The sequence below is a fragment of the Paralichthys olivaceus genome, chromosome 4 (genome assembly GCF_024713975.1).
Source record: "Paralichthys olivaceus isolate ysfri-2021 chromosome 4, ASM2471397v2, whole genome shotgun sequence".
NCBI lineage: Eukaryota > Metazoa > Chordata > Actinopteri > Pleuronectiformes > Paralichthyidae > Paralichthys > Paralichthys olivaceus.
Window position 1 is genome coordinate 3,666,272 of NC_091096.1, and position 19,465 is coordinate 3,685,736.

At 44.8% G+C, this 19,465-nt stretch overlaps 1 protein-coding gene across 3 annotated transcripts in view; it reads right to left on the minus strand.

The window, feature by feature from the left end:
* The window catches only part of znrf3 (zinc and ring finger 3), a 63,446-nt gene that overhangs the window by 32,637 nt on the left and 11,344 nt on the right, over positions 1-19,465 (minus strand). Inside the window, exon 1 of one of the 3 annotated variants that reach the window (XM_069523350.1) lies at positions 7,025-7,118. The exons of the other annotated variants lie outside the window; for them this stretch is intronic. The gene's annotated coding sequence lies outside the window, so the exon portion shown is untranslated. Of the gene's footprint in view, positions 1-7,024; positions 7,119-19,465 lie in introns of those variants that run through there. 3 annotated transcript variants of the gene reach the window in all.

Consider the following 19,465-nt stretch of genomic DNA (forward strand, 5'->3'; position numbering starts at 1 on the left):
AGCATGAGAGCGGAAAGAGTCAGTGAAGGAGGATCTAAAGAGAGCCTGAATCTGTCCCCATGTCTGAGTCGATCTGAGTGAGGACCAGGATGTGGAGCACTGCTTGTTGTGTGATTATGACCCCTCTCTTCTGCTTGTCTAACTGCTTGGACGGCAGTGGGGAGCCCCGCCTGCACCCTGGGTTCTGAACACTGGACCATTGTGCGGGGGCTCCTTCACTTCAAATGGGACAATGTTGTTGTTGTGGACTATGTTGTTATTTTAGAGGCTGGCAATTGCACCATTACCTCCACCACAGGGATTTTTCCTTTTTGTCAGATGTTGACGTAAACGTTGATGGATGTGGGGATGGGGAGCATGAAGAAAATGATCTTGGTAAGGAAGAAAGACGGTGATCCGGTGAAGTGGGTCACAGCTATTGGCCATGCACACAAAATAGTAATGAGCACATATGCACACGTGCCTTCACACAAACACACACACATGAAATGACAGAGACTGTCCCCTCTTGTGTTCCAACTGCAAGGTTCCCCTGCTAGGCCCCAAATCACACAAGCTCAGCCCACTGGAAACACCCGGTTGCTTCACTTTGCTCCACTTAGCTCTGCTCCTCCATACCCAGGGTTTTAGGTGAAGGGCATCCGGCGCCCCCGATGTGCCACGAGGGGGCGGCTCTTGTTCTGCCCTGTCTGTCTTGCCCCTGGGGGAGGCAGCCTTTCACATGAATATCCTGTTACACAGGCCACACTCTCAATGAAGTCCTGCCGGGGATTTGAACTCCACCTGTCACTCAAGCTGGACACACCGCCCTGCCAACCCCCAAAGCTTCTCTACAAAATCACCTGTAGTGGAAATGCTCACGCGGGATGATTTTTAATTTGCTCGTCATGGCTCAACTTCCCATTAAAATATATTCTTTATTTTATTAGATTATAAATAGTGAATTATTTTGTTTCTCTGTGAATCCAAAGATAAGTTCATCGCAAGTGCTCTTCCTCAGTTGATACAAGTGTCAGGCATTTTATTCCATATTTTTGTCAATATATTTTTAAACACTCCTATAAATACAAAAATGTGACTGCAAAGCAAGTCGTCATATAAAATAAATAAATTTTCCATAAGTTGAAAAACTCTTTCAACTCTGTCACTCCCATTCTTTTACAAACAAGTGCCCTGATAACAGTTGGTAACAGGATCAAAACAGGGCCCTCCTCCTAAAAACTCCCACCGCAGGCTCCCCTGACACCCCCACCTCCTTGCACCATTCTCTCCCCCGGCTCTCAAAGGAAATCAAAATGCAAGTCACACCATCCAACGCCATTCTTCTCCGTCTGTCTGTGACACAATTCGCAGAGGCTTTGATCATACAACACCCACTTCTTCTGCCCCTCCTCCCGGCTGCCGCACCCCCTTTTTCCTCTATCCCTCTAAATTATTGGTGGCCCCGGTTACAGCCCCCCAATCGCCCTCATCTGTCCAAAACAGTCACCCTCCCCTGCACTCACCATGCTATATCGCCCTTGCACGAAAGAGTTCCCACCTGCACAGCCCTGTATGAATGAGTGGTTTACTAATGTTATCCTCATTTGCCCTGCAACATTAAAAGTAGTTGTGGTCACCATGAAAAGGGGCGCATCAGCAAGTTTTCTAGCTCTGCATAACTTTTTAACTAGTCTGCATTTGCACATAAAACATGAAAAACCTGTCTTTGTGACAAAGAGTATTCTCCTCTCTTGCTTTTAGCGCCACCGGCCAGGAAAACCTTGTGAACCTGTGGCTGACGCTCACAGCGTACAGAGATCAAAAATTCTGGGAGAAGTTGCTGAATTGCATTTCTATTTAAAGTCTCGCAATTGCTGAAATTCGGTGCTCTGAGTTCTGTGCATTGCAACGAAACGTCTATGCTGCAACACAGCAGGAGCTCGAAACATCAAAAGCAAGTGGGCGGACTGGAAAGAAGAATGATCCCAGAGCTAAACTGATCTACACAGGATGCAGACATACACTTGCATATACATCCTTACAACATCAACTGTGGAAAGAAAATGCAAACACCAATACTTTCCACAGAACTGAGTTCCAACACGTCTTGTTGTGGCATTTAGGTCACACCGAGGACAAGTTTCTGTCATAACAATCAAAGCTGCCTTGTAGTCTGAAGCAAGTGCCAGCCAAAGACAATTTTTACAAGCTGCTCTTTGTGAAGCTGGCTAAATGATTAACCAGACAGATCTGTTGTCCGCTGGTTTCTTTTATGAGTTTGGGAAGAAGAGCTGGCACCTATTTCACATGCACACAAAATGTAGAAGAAGAAAAACCTGGGCACGGCGCCAGTCCTCGCACCCATCTGCTTCCCCAGCGCCGCGCATGTGTTTACGTATCTCGCTATTTGAGCACAGACGCATGTAGGGAGTCGTCTGTAGTCTGAAACACAACATGGGTGACCGAGGGGTAACTCCGTGGCATCTCTCACGTCACTCGCTGTGAACTCATTCACCCCACTGAAGGAGCATCCCGCCCACCTACCCGGGCCTTTAATTGAACTGCCCCCTCCCTCCCCCCTCCGCAGCACTGTGCTTCAAACTCCCTCAATATGGGGAGTGCGGGGTATTGTCAACTTCCTGGAATAACATGCCAGTCTTGCCAGCGGAGGTGGCAGGTGGTTGTGTCGAGGGCTGTGGGGACGGGATGACGAGGCGGGTGCGTCTGATCACAGCCCACAGACCAAGTCTCCCCAGGGACCTGCGGTGCAACAGAGTCACAACTTGTCTGGGCTGTTTTGGAAAGAGGATAAAAAACTGAGGCCAGGATGGAGTGGTATGTAACAGGGCGTTCAGGACTAGACACACAAACAGACACGCTAACTAGTAACGACACAGGCACTTCACAGGCTCATTTGAGTGTTTGGCAACTTCACCTGTTGCCTTTCAATCAACACCATTCACTCCCAGAGATAATATGGTTAATTACATGGCTGCAACAGCCACACACAGTTAAAGGATTAACGTGACATTTTTCTACTCGTATAAACAACTATTGTAGCTCTCCTGTTTCCTGATTGAAGTTACAAAACTGTTTCATAACCCGTAGTTGAATCATTCGTTAATTAATTATTGCACCGGTGTGTCTTGTTTAGGCTGACAATTTTCAAATCTAATTGAAAAAGTGTCCATCACAAGCCACCAGAGCCCGTCTTGTGTCCAAGTGTGATTTGGAGAATTCAATTTGAGGTTATGGAATGTAATTAGCAGAAAATATTGGTGATCCCTTTTTTAAATGAGTGAAACAATTAATCTATTATTAAATAGCAATTTTGTGTCCATCAAATGTAATCAGTCAAGTGTATGACACGAATCAACCACGAAAAGTAAAACGCCCCACAGTATCTTTATTGCTTTTTGTTTGTTTCTGTTCAAATGTTTGTATTATAAGGTTGTTATTATATTTTGGCTTAAGGTTAAAGCCCGGAGAACCAAACATTTCTGTTTCCCTCTGATAAATGTTGAATATGTATCACTGCACAGTTCAAACTACACAACTTGCTCTCTTGTGATCGGAAGTCTTGCAGTCATAAGATAATTTCAGCCATGTCCTCAGGAGGAACTCCAGAGAAGTTGGGTGCAGACTTGTGTGAAAGGCAGCTTGCTGTGCACAGTACAGTTATCACAATAACACACAACTCTCCAGAGCGTTCAGGTGAGAGGTGGAGCAGCAGGCAGAGGCAGGATGTATTGTATTATTCTGCTGAGGAGATCATGTGTTTTTGTTTACGGCGTCGGCTCTCATCGCCTCAAGCTGTCTTGACATCTTTGTCAGTTTCTTCTGTGTGGTGTTGTTTTCTTTTTGTTTGTTCTTTTTATTTTTTGCATCTGTCGCGTGTTAGTAGGGTCATTAACCCCCCCCCCCCCCCCGCCTCTACTACAGAAAATATCATTAGCACCAACATTTTCACCAAAACAATAAAACCATAAAGACTGCTGGGCCAAAAACACCGCCTATATTTAGTGCACAGCGTTTTATACAAACCAGCACATAACATGATTGCTCCATTATGTAACTTCCAGCAAACAAGCATAAAACATCCGGCCAAAATACACAAACTCACAAAATGTCAACAACAAGTTAGCACTAGCTCCCTCACCAGCCACCATGATGCACCCCCTCCCTGACAACTGTGGCACGGTCAGGACGCAGTAAACTTCACCCCTCCGTGCACTGCAGGGCAGACATGAGAGCATGCTTCAACCAATTACAACCCTGCTGGTGCTTAACCCTCAGCCCTCTTCAGCAGATGTGCACACATGCAAATGCACAACTTCTCTGAGTAATAAGGACACAAATGACCTTCCTCTGCCAGCACATGCTCCTCAAGTCTCTAGTACACATATGGAAGGTCAAACAAACAAGGTGCGTGTTTGCCGGGCGCTTATAGGAGCTGCAGTTCTTGTGGGATAAAGAGCCAAGTGGGAAAATCACTTCTCGAAGACACACATACTAATGAAGGCCTGGGTGACTGGTCTACACTACAGCCTCAGCAGCTGCCTCATACATACATCAATATTTCATCTGAATATCACCCAGTAACAATATGGCTGCAAACTGATCAGATTTACACCATGGAACCAAATACACAAACAACCTGTATGATGTGTAGCTTTATTCAGAGCTGTTTCCTATTGCAATACATATTATTTTCGAAGAGTATGAGTGTCTCACGCTTGATTGACACTCATAAGTCAAAGGTCAAATTTTCCCAAAGTCTTGTCGCCATCTGTTCATGTGGAATACCTCTTTGAGCTTTCATCTCCTTCACATCTCCTCCATTTCATTATCACACCTTCCCCACAGGCTCATAGACAAACTGTCTGAACCCTGACGAGCTCAGACATCATGTTAAAAAGAACAGAGGGAGGAAATCAACGTCTGATACCTAAACCACACAATGACCCAAAAAAAAAAAAAAAAAACCCAGCGAGGACGGTGAGTCATTTCAGTTCAGGCTCGGTGAGGTTAAGCTCCAGGTGCATGTTTGGATGTGCGTGTTTAACCCACACAGAGCAGGAGGTTGTACAGCAAGTGTCCTTGGCTGAGGGCAGGTGAGAGTAACTGCCTATCTTAACATGTGACAAGGCTGGTTTCATGACAAAAAGTGTCTGTCTACTGAAACTGTAAAGTGCTCTGTTCTATCCATTTTTTATCCAATTAATAATATATCTTGTGGTGAGGTGGAATCATTTATACTTCAAGAAATTTCCACCGAAACGATGAGAGGTTCAGAAACTTCATGTCCAGGAAATGGCCGAAGAAACAAGTTCTGAATTGCTATCTCCCAAGAATAGCTCACACAAATATACATACAAATTTAAATGCATACACCACCTTGATATACACACACACACACACCTCCCCTCACGCTCTCTGTCACTCGTTGCCCCTCTCAGTCGCTCTCTGCCCCCTCTTTCCCAGCACTAGAAATAACTTCAAAGAGGCCTGGTAGCCTTGAGGAGAGAGGGAGCGGGATCCAGTTACAGCGGAGCAGCTGGGAGGGCCCTACAGGTGGGGCCAACACTCCTCCTCCTGTAACACTATCACCGTAAAGGGATCCCTCTGCTTCTCCTCTCAAATAATGAAGACTTCCTCCCCTTTGTCTTCTCCACTGGGACTAAAGGAACAATTAGCCAATCTAGCCCGGCATCCATCTTTTGTTTTGGTGTTCCAAACCACCATAAAGGAGGAGGGTGATATATATAAAAAGGGAGATTTGTCAAAGCTTGAGCTTCAATTATATTTTCAGGGATGTTAACACTTTTGACTACAAAAAATATGTATTGTGTACTTGATGAAAAGCTCAAGGATTCAGATGAAAGAAAACTTTGGTCAAGGGCAAACACGGACCTGCTGCTTTGTGATTTGAGCCTCTGTCATACAGTCATTTGTCTGTTTGACTAACCCCCCCCCCCCACCCCTGAAAATCACCTCCACGCCATCTTCATAGCAACAGGCAAAGCAAACAAGTGTCATGGTTTCAGTGTGTGCAGGGGACGCTGGCAGAAGACACCTAATATCATGTAAATGTCCTGATATGTAGCACAAGGCTCTGGGGTTGACAGCTTTAACACTGAGCAGGACGCTGAGCTTGTGACTCTATTAAGTCTCGGCAAGTGCATCACCAAACTGTCAATGGCGCGTGTGTTCCTGTGTGTGTGTGTGTGTGTGTGTGTGTGTGTGTGTTTGTGCGTGCACACTCAGAAGTCTCCCTGGTGTCGCTTTCAGCTCTTCAGTCTTTAAAACCCAGAGTGACACGAACAAAGGACAGGCCGACAAAGTTCAGGGGTCATCATTGGGCTGGATGCCACCATTTTGGAAAGAGAACGGGGATGGCGGCGTAACTGCCTGCTCTTCCCTGCAGCAAGCAAACATATTGTCTCCATGAGGAAGGGGCTGCTGTCGCTACGAGGACAGGACAGGAAAGTAGGTAAACACACATGCATAAATAGTTTGTCATCAAGGTGCCACTGTGAAGAAATTAGCAGAACTAACGATGTAACAACCACAGGGACATTGGATTCATTAATAAACAATTCAATACAGCACACAACTATAGAGTTCTGTCTCCCCAATACATAATAGTTCAATGTAAAAAATCCAGAGATTCTTAGTTTTTCATTAGATGAAACAGAGAAAAGCAGCAAATTGTCACATTGAACCAGAAATTTAAACCAGCAAACATTGCTTGACATGAAAATTAATTGTTGCTCTCCATTGACTATTTGAATCATCGACTGAGAATTCCAGCACAACAGTTCATCAAAAAAATCAACACAGTCAATGTTTGTGCAGCTATTACGTCCAGTGCCAGCCCCACCCCAAATATCAGAGGCATGCCCCCGCTCTGCCTCGCCCCTCTTTATCCCTCGCCATAAAACAAAAGTCAAAGTCACTTCTTAATGAGCTATGATTAATGCTGCTGCACAACGGCTGGTGAGCCCGGGCAGGAAGGAGGGAGGCTGCAGGGCGCACATACCTGGCGCAGTCGGCTTGCTCTGTATGTGTGCGTGTTCGAGGGCTGAGGGGTTGAGGTTGCTAAAAGTGGACTGAGGGGAGGATTGCAGTCATCAACACCTAGGCTCTGAGCGGCCTTTGATGTTGCGCGGCGTCTTTGATGGCCCAGGCGATGGAGGAATGCAGCTCACCCTCCCTCCCCGCCTAAAAAGCCCCCGGGGTTGTGGAATGCAGTGCAAGCTGCTGCTGCTGCTGCTCGGCCCACTGGAATGGGATTAGAGCATAGGCCCATGTTGCCCTTTCTCCCCTCGCTCATCTCACTCCAAACCTGCTCCCTGGAATGGGCAACATGGCAGTAACCTTCTCCAGACCCCAAAGACGAGCCGACGAGAATATAATCCTAAATTGTGTTATATACTCTCCTCTGGACGTCGTTTTGTTTGATAAACCCTGAAGACGTTTTCACCTATTTGCACTGCCTCATATTGGTGGTGCAACAAATGTTTTATCAATTATCTATAAAATCACAATCACCAAACCTCAATGTGACGTCTTCAATTGTCTTAATTAGCCAAAGCAACCGATCAAAACCCCAAACTATCCAGTACACCTCGACATAAGAAAAGTTATGTCAGTAGCTACTCTTTCTTCAGCAAAAGGGACTTTTCACCTGGAACAACAAATAACCAAAATATACAAACACTGTATACATTCACAGCGTGAGGATGTCGTGTGGCGATCAAACGTCTGAGCGTGCAGCTTGCCTATTCTCAAAAGCTGCACCAACTAAACCCTGATGCTCTGAGATATTAGATGAACTGAATGAAATGCTTAAAATGACCAAAGCTGCTCAGTAGCTCGGACATGTGACAGAACTGTCCTGCTTCAGACCCACATTTTGATATATATGTGTGTGGCAATGGGTAGTCTGACAAGGCATTCTGCAAAGGTCAGGTTCGTTTTGTCACACACACACACAGAGAGAGAGAGAGAGAGACATAGAGACTGACCTTCCACACAACAACTGCACAAACAAGCCATATTGGCCTGCATGCTTGTGTCCGTCAGGACTTGGCTGGACGCGACCAGGCTAACCAGAGCATTGGCTTAAGCTGTGCCGTGTGTTTGCTGAGGACTGTCGCTCCCCGCTAGTCAGAGTTGAGAGGAATGTGAGCAGGACTTACAGTACATGCACATGTTCACGCACTTAAACGAATGTGTGCACAGACGGTGGGTTTGATGTTGTAAGAGCTGCTCCCTCCGCTCCCACCCTTCCTTACCTCTGCTTTCACCCTGGCCACAGGGTTTAGGGAGGGAGGGAGGGATTCAAGGTGGAGAGGCAGCCGGCATTAGCACTGGTTTCAGATTTCGGCCACCTCCGACTTGTTTTCTTTAGGAAACACTTACTGGGGCTCCAGCTACACCAGGGGAAGCGCTCACCTACATCACTTCCGGGTCGTAAGGCTAAGGTCACACCGCACTCGGGGGGGAAGGAGATGGGAAGTGGGGGCACCATTAAACCACATGTGGAATGCATTTAGTGTCACCCGCGATTAACCTCATGATTTTGCCTCAAATGTATCGACCTTATAAAGAAAACACAGAGGGATAAGTGGTGAAGGGGGATTTGAGAGATTGATTTTCCTTGTGAAAACCGGCACACATAGAATCAGCCTATGACACTTTCCCAAGACTTTTCTTGGCTGGCTGGCGTCTGCCCCCCCTCGCCCTCCCTTTCTTTCGCTCAGTCTCTTTTCTGTGAATGGCTGCACGATCACCTTTCATGACAACCTGGAGGGGGAAACAGGAGGAAGCTCCATCCAGGAGCTCAAGGCCCGACGAGGAGCTAATGATATTCCAGAGGAAATGAGAATGTGCATAAACAAAGCCAGGGCCATTTCCAGGAGTAATGCATTGGAGAAACATGGATTGGGACACAAAAACACAGAGAGAGCTAACTGTCTGAGATGACAGAAAGTTAGGGGCAATACGCCGACCCTACGTGGTGTTTTTGTAGACTCATTAGCACCATTGATCTGAGCTGCAGCAAATGTAATGATTTCAGATCTTTTGAACACTCAAATATCAAGTCAGGTTCTAAACTATTTATAAAACAATTATTCAATAATCATTTAATTCCTTTACCGAGCAAAACACCAAGCACTCGAGAAGCAACTAAATGATTGATTGAGAGAGTGATTGTTTAATAGTAAGATCATTAGTTGCTGAATAACTGTTGAAAAAGTATAGAACAGACTTTCAAAGCTTTACGTTGACTGATTTAACTTTGAGGTCTTAAATAGTTGACCATCGTCTACAAAACGTGAAATATATTTTGTAATTTCTCAGTTGCATCCATTTGATGCATCATTGCAAATAAAGAAAATCCTTCACAGTACTGGGAGGTCTGATAGATGAGCGAGGCTGAAGGCACCAGGATGGACCAGTGGGCAGGTTTATCCCACCTCAGAACATGAAAGCTGCAGTCATCTCTGCATGTGTTTTCAGAGCCTCTCCCTGCGCTTATTCTGACCGGTGATCAGGTTAGACAGGTCCCTGTATTCAGAACTACACAGTAATACCGATATCCCCAAATAGAGGGAGGAGGTGGAGAAGAAGAAGAAGAAGGGGGGGGGGGGGGGAAATCCCATCTGAGAGATTAACTCGCAGCACCCAACCGAGCCAGTGCTGGGTTCACTGGCTCACTCAGTCCTATCCTACCCACTAGTCTCTTGTTCTAAAGCAAAGCATGTCTTTGATACTCGACTAGAAGGAATCTGGAGGCGTTACAGGTTTCTTTTGTGCTTTGCAATGCACAGAGAGTCTGTGTGTGTGAGTGCCAAGGCTGGGATTTCTTTTCTTTAACCCCCCCCCCTCCTCTTTTCTTTTACTCCCTCTTCCCTTTGCCTTCATCTCCTCCTCCCCTCCCCCCCACCCTAAACACTAAGTCAGTGAATCATAAACCTATTCTCTTTTTTTTGTTTTGTTTACCATCACAAACTGTTATCTAAACCTCATCCTGCAGTTTCAACATTTCATACCTGCTGTACACTCACGTTCAAAGTTACCATATTTGGGTGCTGACCACTTCAGATGAGTTTCAAGGGTGGATAAAGGGTGGGATTTCAGGAAGGGGAGGGTGGTAGTTGGAGGGGTGTGTGGGTGAGGTTTGACTCCCCTTGGAGATTTTCTTAAACCCATTACATCAGCTTTTTTCTGCTTCATGGGCTCCAAGTCCGGTGCTTTTGTGAGGGTAGAAAATGACCTAAATTGACATTCAGAGTGGTTTTGGTTGGTTAATTGTGGCCAGGCATTTTTGGCATAAATAAAACAAGATTCCAGAGGCCTTCATCTTTAACCCTTTTGGAAATTCTGCTTCTTTGTAAGCCTCCTATGAATGTAAAGCACCCATCCCCAAAACCATGTGAGCCTTCATAAATATGCTCAATCCCTACAGATCAAAAGAGAGAGCGGCAGGCTACCAGAATGATTCTGAGAAGTTATAAGGAAAGTGAGTAATTGCTCAACCCTCCATACTGTGATTCAGCTTTTGAAGAACCTATAACTCTTTTGACCAAGCGTGCAATGCTCGCATTTCTACTTTTTGCGCTTGGCCGGAATATTAAACTACCTCAGATTTGATAACTACAAAGAGGCTGTCAAAGAGGCACATCCGCTTTGGTGCACCATAGGAAACTGGCCACCAGCAGCACAACCAAGCAGTGAGCACAAAACACCATGCAGTCTCTCAAGCTTTCTTCCAGTCCCACGGCGAGGGGGGAGTGGGCAGAGGAGGAAAGAGTAGCTGGGCAAACAGTGAGGGGTAAGGGCTCAAAGGGGCCTGGTTGCCCGGGAGAAGGGGACCCGCTGCTTCAACAATGTCCACATCAAGTGTCCGGCTACAGGCCAGGCCCCGCAGAGGTGCACTCCCAGTGTACTTGGAGGTCAGTGGCATGGACAAAAGGGAACAGAGTGGCCTTACCCCTGCAGAGCTGCTGGGCTCAGGGTATATAGAAGCTTAGGACTTCAGAAGAGGGGTCTGCACAAGTGTGTGCAAGGGGTACACAAGAGAGAGTTAGTGCAGGATGATGTGCACGATTCAAATCTCTCAACAAATCCCAAATCTCTTTTGTTAGAATCGAGTTGAAAAAATGGGAAGCTTGCTCCAGAAAGGTTTTTTCCTTGCTGTAAATTCCAATTTCAATGTTTTCTTTTAATTTACCTCTGAATCTTCCACAACACTGAGTTTTTGTTGAATGTTTTAAAGATATTTAGATGTATTTAACATAACATATTTATGTTATGGTTACTACAACCTGAGAATACAGAAAAATCATGTTTTCATCCTCCATCAGTTTGGTTGGCTCCAAACAGTGTTCTACTTATGAGCTTGAAAGGTTAGTCACATGCATGACTCAAAACTGTTGCATATCTTTTGTGCACACACTTAGTTGCTTCAGTTGGGAATGAAACACAAAGTTGGTGTTTCATTAAAGTTGTTCAATAAGCTTAAAGGGCCTGTTTTGAACTTCAGAAAATGCCTTCATGTCTCGTGAAAATGTTCTTTAAATCTTTTTGTGGATGTTTACTTTTGTGCACCTTGGGAGTTGTAGATTTGTCTTTCATTTTTAGACACAAAGGTTGTTGCTTTGTCAGTTTAATTCCTGATATTTTCCATCACGGTTACTCATCTTTTGTGCTGATGATTCAACCAGAAGAGTATTTCCCATCAAAGCCCTGGAAGTGCTCCAACTGAAAGTTGTCTAACACCTTCTGTCCAGACTCTTCCTTCCTGAATCAACTGTAACGCACATATCCAGCTCAGTAAACCCTTCTTTTTGCAATTTAAGTTACCATAACGATCCGGCCACACCTCCTTCTGGCTGTTTGAAAAACAGAGTGCACACACTCACAAACCTACACACTCACTCACTCACTGTCCCCTCACACACAGCAATAAAAGGGGGGTGGGGCCGCAGCGGTGATCGGACAAACACTGTTATTGGAACTCTGCCTAGCGAGGCTATTGTGCAGGCCTGCAGCAAAGAGACAGAGAGAAAGGTTAGGGAGGGGTGGGGGTGGCGCTGAGGTTGCTTCAATGGCTGGATCCATCAGTGGGTGGAGATACAAGGCAGAAAGGTGCTGGGCCAAGTTGAGGCCAGGCCAATGTGGTGGAAAATGATGGACTCGCAGTGGCAGGTGTTAGCAGGTCAGAGAAGAGAGGTTTGTGTTCTCTGCAAGTTTGGATCCAGATAAGATTATTACAGTTTGGATTCTGCTCCCAGTTAGACAATATCCAGATATTTTCAAATCAAGAGTCTAACAAATCAAATCAGGTCTTTTATTTTCTTCTGTTTTATTATCAAATGGTAATATACAGGAAAACCAGGTAGTGTACTCGATAGGAAATGTTGAATATATCTTTGAGAACTTTAGAATTGAAATTAGTCAAATGGATTTAAAAACAGGAATGAGCAAATTTGGCACTGGATCCCCATAAGTCTGAGGGAATAAGGTCAAACGTAGCAAAAAGGCTTCAAATCATCAAAACTACTTTTGAATAAAGAATCTTGGTTAATGGTTTAATATAGTACTTTTCTAACATTATAGGAAAATTGTTCTATTATTTTAACTCCTCTATTCCTTAAAAACAGGACCATAAGAGTTATCTCACATGTGGATCCTTTTACTATTCACCCCAGGGCCACATGGACTGAAGGTCTGGGTGTGGATTAATGTCACCCGGGCCATTCAATCCCCCTCATCTCCAGCCCCATCAAACCACACCATCGCCTGAGGACGGGGGGTCTGGGGATTTCATACATTCCACTGTGGGACGGGATATGCTTCAGATTCTCCTACTTAAGTGTGTGAAATGTTTTAATTTCCAAGACTTCCTACGATTTAGCAAAGCTGCCTCTGAGAAAATGGAATCAAAATTTAAAAAAACATGTAAAATTAAATACCCCAAACACTATGAATACAAGTTATTTAGGATAGAGGGTGGGTAAACCACCCTGTAAATATTACCACAACATCAGTGGCAATTACGGATGGAGAAAGTGGCATAAACTAGACTGTCATCCCTTCATCACTCCAGCCCTTGCAAAGAGAAAATAAATAGTCTACACGAGGGCGAGGGGAGAGAAAAGTAAACTTTAATTGGTGTGGAAATAAATCCATTAACATATAGGTTCCTATAAAGGGTGATTTGTTCTTTTGATGAGCCCTGGGTGTTTATGAAGTCACTGTGGGATCAGCCTGGGCCCAGGGGCAAGGCCCAGCCGCAAGAATTCTTCCGAACATTTGTTTATCAGCAGGCCGAGTGCAGAGCGGTGCACAAACGCAGTATTGTTCCTCACGTAGTCGTTGGTCATGCTGCCAGAGGTAGGAGCTGAGAGGGATGCAGAAAGAAAGGGAGCTGCAGGGCTGAGGGTTGGGAATAAGCGGACCCTGGGGGACAACTGCCCCTGAAGGAGTTAAACATCAAACCAGCTTTACACACAAGCACTTCCTGCCATCAGCGTTACCGGGGCCACTTTGAAAAGGTAATGACCAACTTCTAAAGATGAGGTCATTTCACAGCCGAGAGGACTGTTCCATTGCTGAGTGGTCAGAGCACCCCCCCCCCCCCCCTCTATCTTCAGCATGTTGTGGCTAATAAATTATACAATCAAAGCCAACAAGTTCCTCCCACATCCATGCCTTTGTATGGGGATATTTGGAAAAGACTTATCTGCCCAAGAGTTCATGACTCAAGTGTTATAAACCTCCAGGGATCCATGTTATTTGATTTGTTTTTTATTAGAAACAAGGAACCACTTAGCTGGCTGTAACCTCTGGGGTGCTTGGCTCCATATCTAAGAGGATTGCAGGTTGCAAGCCTTCCTCTTAAAAAACAGGACAGCTGTGGTAAATGCAGCCTCTGGAGACAAAAAGAAGCTGGGAATATGAAGCAAAGTTACTGTAATCGAGACAAGATTTCACAAATATGCAAACTACAGTTTTCTCTCAAAGCTAAATATTGAGCGTGCAGGAATTTGCAGATTTGGCAAATTGTATGACAATAAATATGAGCCATGCCATGTAGCAGAATTCACAATCTATTCAAGAGCCTCATACTGCAGTGTGATTATGTGATTTATTTTTAAAACCCCGTCTGCTGGGACATTTTACTTGAGGCCTCCACCACCATGTTTGTATTGAAACAGCAAAGGACTTTGTCTCTTTGATAGGCAATACAGACCCTTTGAAAACTCATAATCAGCGTGATGAAGATACCAAAAGGACGGAGGACGATGAAGGGTCAGGGAAGGTCTGTCTGTGGCTTCTTCAGCCTAAATTAACATGTCTCACCATGACTCCTTGAAGATGAATACCAAATTCTGAGGATCCAAGGATCCAAGGAAGATGAATGCTAAAAGCGGGTGAGTGCATATTCAAATAGCAAAGCAAGTCTGGCCTATTTTTGCATATGAAATTCCATTGCAACTGAGGGTCGGGACCTCTGGGTCCTTAAGGAAAGAATGTGTGACTTGAAATGGGAGACCAAAGGGGCTGCTCGCATCCCCTGGCCTCCCAGCTGGGAGGACAGCAAACGGATCAAAGAGGCTCTGTGAATCTTCAAGAGGGGCGATCAGGATAAACTTGGAGGGCATGTGAAGGGTCTGGGAGAACTCCTGCTCCTCAAGCATCGCGTGTTGTAGCCCGATCTTGTCCTTGCACCATTTATGACTTCTCCTTGTTTTCGTTAATAATTCAGAAAACATGAAAAGACCACAGCTCGCCTCTGCCATTAAAGTCCCTGGGGCGTGCTGCTCGCAGGCAACAGTGTGAGTCACACAGTCCAGTGAGCTGCGTGTTTACCTCACGTTTGTCTTGGCCAGCTTTGTGGTGCTGTATTAGAGCAGAATAAGGAATGAGGAAAACTCTTCTGCAATGCCCTTCTGTACCTCACTAGGTGAGCATGAGACATGAAAACAGCATGTGCAGGTAACATCTCAGCTCCAACATATAATCTTTTGTCAATTATATGAAATCTGAGCTGAGTAAAGGCTTAAAATTATCTAATAAAAAGGCAAAATAAAAGTTACATTAATCAAATGTTTGTTCAAGTGTCATCAGTGTCTTACCATCTACTACAGTAATTTGCATGATTGAAATATATTTGTGTATGCTTTTAGTGTTTTTTGGATTATTTCTTCCAAAATATCCTTAAGGTTCAATATTGGCCAAAGTTTTTTTTTCTTAAATATGACACGTCCATGAAACAGGGGTGTTGCAACAGGGTAGGCAAACCTTGCAAACGCAACAACAATTTTTGAGAACCCCCATAAATCCTATGATCAGTGAGTACAGACGACTCTAACGACTTCACAGTAAGGACCAGGCTGTCTAAATGTGTGAGTATGATGGTTGGGGTTGAACTTCCACTACTTCAGTTATTGTTAAGGCCTCCATCGTATCAACATCAAAAAAATACTGGTCAAAATTCAAATTAACAGGAAATCCAACATCTGCAAACCAATTAACCATATCATCCTTAGACCATGTCAAAACATCCAAACACAGGTGGAGGACACAGTTGGTGCTGCAGACCCTTGTCTTCCACCTAAACCTGTGTGTTTTGAGTGTACCTGCTGTGTCACGATAACAAGAGCCCGGTCATAGAGGCGGAGAACAGAGCATCTTTTGTAGCGAGAACTAGGACGACCAGCATCTCCTGTCAGGCCTCTGCCCCTATGAGAGACCTGAAGTCTCCCGACCTCCTGCACCTAATCTGCCAGCCTGCCAGGGCCCAGCCCAGAGAAGCCTGTCATCACTACCACAGAGGCCTCTATTCATCCCTGCAAAGACAAAGCCAAAAGTGTACAGCAGCCATCCAAGGCATCCCAGGCATCCAGATATCCACCAGCGATATCATTTTAGGCTTTTGTGAGCCTGTGCTTTGGTTTACCCTACGTCAAGTCAGGGATTCGTCCTTTTTGCGCTACAAGGACCTTATATGACACCGCACCTTCTGCTACAAGCAATCACATTTTGGAATGACATAAATTAAGGCGGGGTGATGAAACTATACCTAATAATTACCAATCCATAATAGTAACATAACAAAAGTTCAATATATATCAAGACATTGCTAATGTATTGTGCAGAGGGGAAGAACAACATAATTGGTTTTAATGTTCTACTCAAATTTCTAAAATGTTTTATCAAGTGTTTGTCTCTGCCCATAAAACCATAACATCGCAAAAATCAGACTTTAACTTGAAATAATCAGTTCATGACCTGTGGCCATATTATCCAAGCACTAACATAAATCTGTAACAGCCATTTCTTTGGAATAACCAGAACAACAACTATTTGAAGACATTTTAAAACGGAATTTACTCTGGATTTTTTTAAAGTTTTGTTGAAACTGGAAGATTGAAGATCGTTGCATCTATTGATATATGCTAAAGTGCTAATATTCAGTGTGATAACAAGGCAAAAAGCATTAGTACTGCTTTGACAAGAAAACTCTGAATTGTGTTGCAGAAAAACTATTTGTCATTTTTGTGCTATGACTTAAGCAAGAAAATAAAAAGACATGTTTAGAAGATGTGGGGGTCACGTTGTTCAGAGTTCACGCTGCATGCTCCCCTGTCAGACCCTTCCGGTCAGACCCTCCTCTGGCCGCACTGGGCCCCTGAACTTGGTGGTGAAACCTCCACCTGCTGATAGCATCAGCTGCCCCCACAGCCTCCACCCCCGCCCTCACCTGCCAGCACACCCACCCCCTCCCCTCATCCGCTCTTGGGCGGCCACTGATAAAAAGAACAGCAGATAAGAGGAAACACGGGCTGCGATGAGGAACGCTCTGCAACCAGGAGCCCAGAACAGAACATCGGCCCGGTGGAAAGGGAGGAGAAGAAAAGGGAGGGGTGGTGGGGGAGGAGAGAAGAGAGGAAGGGGTGAGAGATGAGAAGGCAGAGAGAGAATCTGAAAATGATTAAAGAAAATGAAAACTGCTGTTTACCCCCTGGCAAAATACATGGAGAGAAGAGGAAGAGGCTCTGTCAAACAAAACTGAACAATAAATATAAATATCCAAAGAGTTCAAGGACAAGTTCTTCCTGGGGGAAAATACATTCATTCACTGTATTAACTTTAAAATATATATAATATAAGGGAGATATAGGATGCATGTGGTTTTGTTAAAAAAAATAAGTTCTTATGAATAGAACATAACAAATTGCAGTACTGTGTAGTTTTTCCTCTGCAAGAGCCTAATCCTGATAACTCTCTAGCTGCTGCTGGCTCCAAAAATTCTGCTCCACTATAACATGTTGAAAACAGGGTGGTGACAACATTCTGTGAAATCATGACACTTGTCACAATGCTGTTTTTGCTGTAATCCTGCAACACAGACATAATCCTGCAGCAAATCACAAACTCCATCATCAACTGAAAGAAAACACAAAACCGACCGTCTGCTGTTTCCAGTTCAGTTCTCTGGAAAACAAGAGTGAATGTAAATAAATCTGAGCTGTTGACACAGGGCTGAGAGTGGAAGGGACAGGTGCCACAATGACTCCGGCGACCTCCAGGGGATGTATGCATCCCATAGCGGTGTCCCCTTTCAAGCTGGACACCGGAGGGGACAAACCAGTTGGTCCGCCCAGGGGTGTGAGCACAGCAACGGGTCACTCTGCCACAGCCAGGGAAAACACCCGCGGCTTAGCCGACATTTAGCGTGCATTGTTTGAGGATCTTTAGGTGTATGCTCAAATTTCTGTCCCTCCCATAAAGACAGTAATCTTATGATGAAGTGTAGAAATCAAAGTCAGTAATTTCCATTACTGTATCTAGAACTACTCCTTTGACAAAAACAACTGCAGCTTTCTACTCTGCTGTGCTTACTTTAAGTCGAGCTGGGCCCAAGCAGCATTGGAATACTTAAAATGTAATCTAATATACATATATAGCTCAAAAGAATCTATTAGCCCGTATTTGACCAAGTACGCCCTGCTCCTGGCCGGGCTTCCACCCATTGGCTCAGAGTCAACGCAAAGTGCCCTGCTAATCCAACAGTTGTCTGTCTACACTGAAAGTCACCTCTGAGTCTAGCTCTAGCACTCGTGTCAGGAATCCACAGGCTCTTTGCATACCGAGCGGCCGGATATCCTCTCGTTAAAGAGGGCCCTCAAAGCCAGGGCCATGTGTTGGTTGACTGGGGAGGGTGACAAGGGGGTAGGGGTTGTAGCAGGGATGTACAGGCAGTGCTTAAAAAAGGCCTTTAGACTGACATCAATATCACTTTGAACCGAGACAAAGCTGCAAAACGAGAGCGAACTGTCCAGGTTCAATAGAAAGCAACACGTTTTCTCCTGTGGATCTCGGAGCTGTTCACCGCGCCGGCTAAAAGTGCAGTCCCTCCTGCTCTGAGCCCACGGATCTGTGCATCTGTGAATGGCTTTTGTGCTGCTGTCGGGGAAGAACAAAGTGAGTTCAGGTTACTGCACTCCTCCCGTTATTGGCCCACATTGTCTCTAATTATTCCAGCAAACATTGACACAGCATGTGTGGTCTCACATTTATACCCTCCCCCTCTTCCTCCTCCCATGCTTAGAGAGAAGACAGAGAAAGAACGAGAGCAGGAAAACAGTGAGAAAGAATTTATGAAAGGGAGGGAAGGAACGACAAGAGAGCGAGAAATGTACTTGCATTCAAACTATTGTGATTCGTTGTGGTGCAGCTATTAGTGATGTTGATTTGGAAGGTACTGAAATGCTTTGTTTGTTGTCATGTTTTCATGTCTGAGAACAGAACACGGTGTGTACTCAGGGGATTTCCTCACCTTTCTCCCATGTCACCTCAACTCAAGAGAGAACACATGCACCATGGCAACTCCAGCTAATAATAGATGAGCAAACCCAGACCAGCCAACAAAGGGCAAAATGATGGAAGTATATATATTTTTTTTTTAGATGCAATAACTGAAAAACAGAAAACAGCCCTTCTCCACAACCTTAAAGCTCAATCCCACACTCTAATTTGAATTCTGAAGCTTTGCCGTTGCCCGGACAATTCTAACTCCGGCTTTTGCAAAACAATAATTATGACGAATGTATGCATCAGTAGCTTACCAAATCCTCTGTCCATGAGATTAGCTCGGGGCGATGCTGCAGAAAAGCTGACCCAAATATGCTACATGTGGTTGCCAATAGGAAATGGTTAAAAGGCAAAAGGATTGTCTGGTGTAGAATCGAATCACAAATTTTCATAATGGCTGCAACAGAGATGAATAGTTATCGTAAAAGTGGCACTGGCCTCAGCATTTTGGTAGCTGTGCAAAAGAACACATCAGTGAAGTGTTATACAGTCATTACTGTAAAATCCAATTAACGGCCTTTCTGAGCAGATTTCTATTGCAGATTTTTACTGGAAGCCATTAGGAGCAAACAGACTGACTCATCTGTTG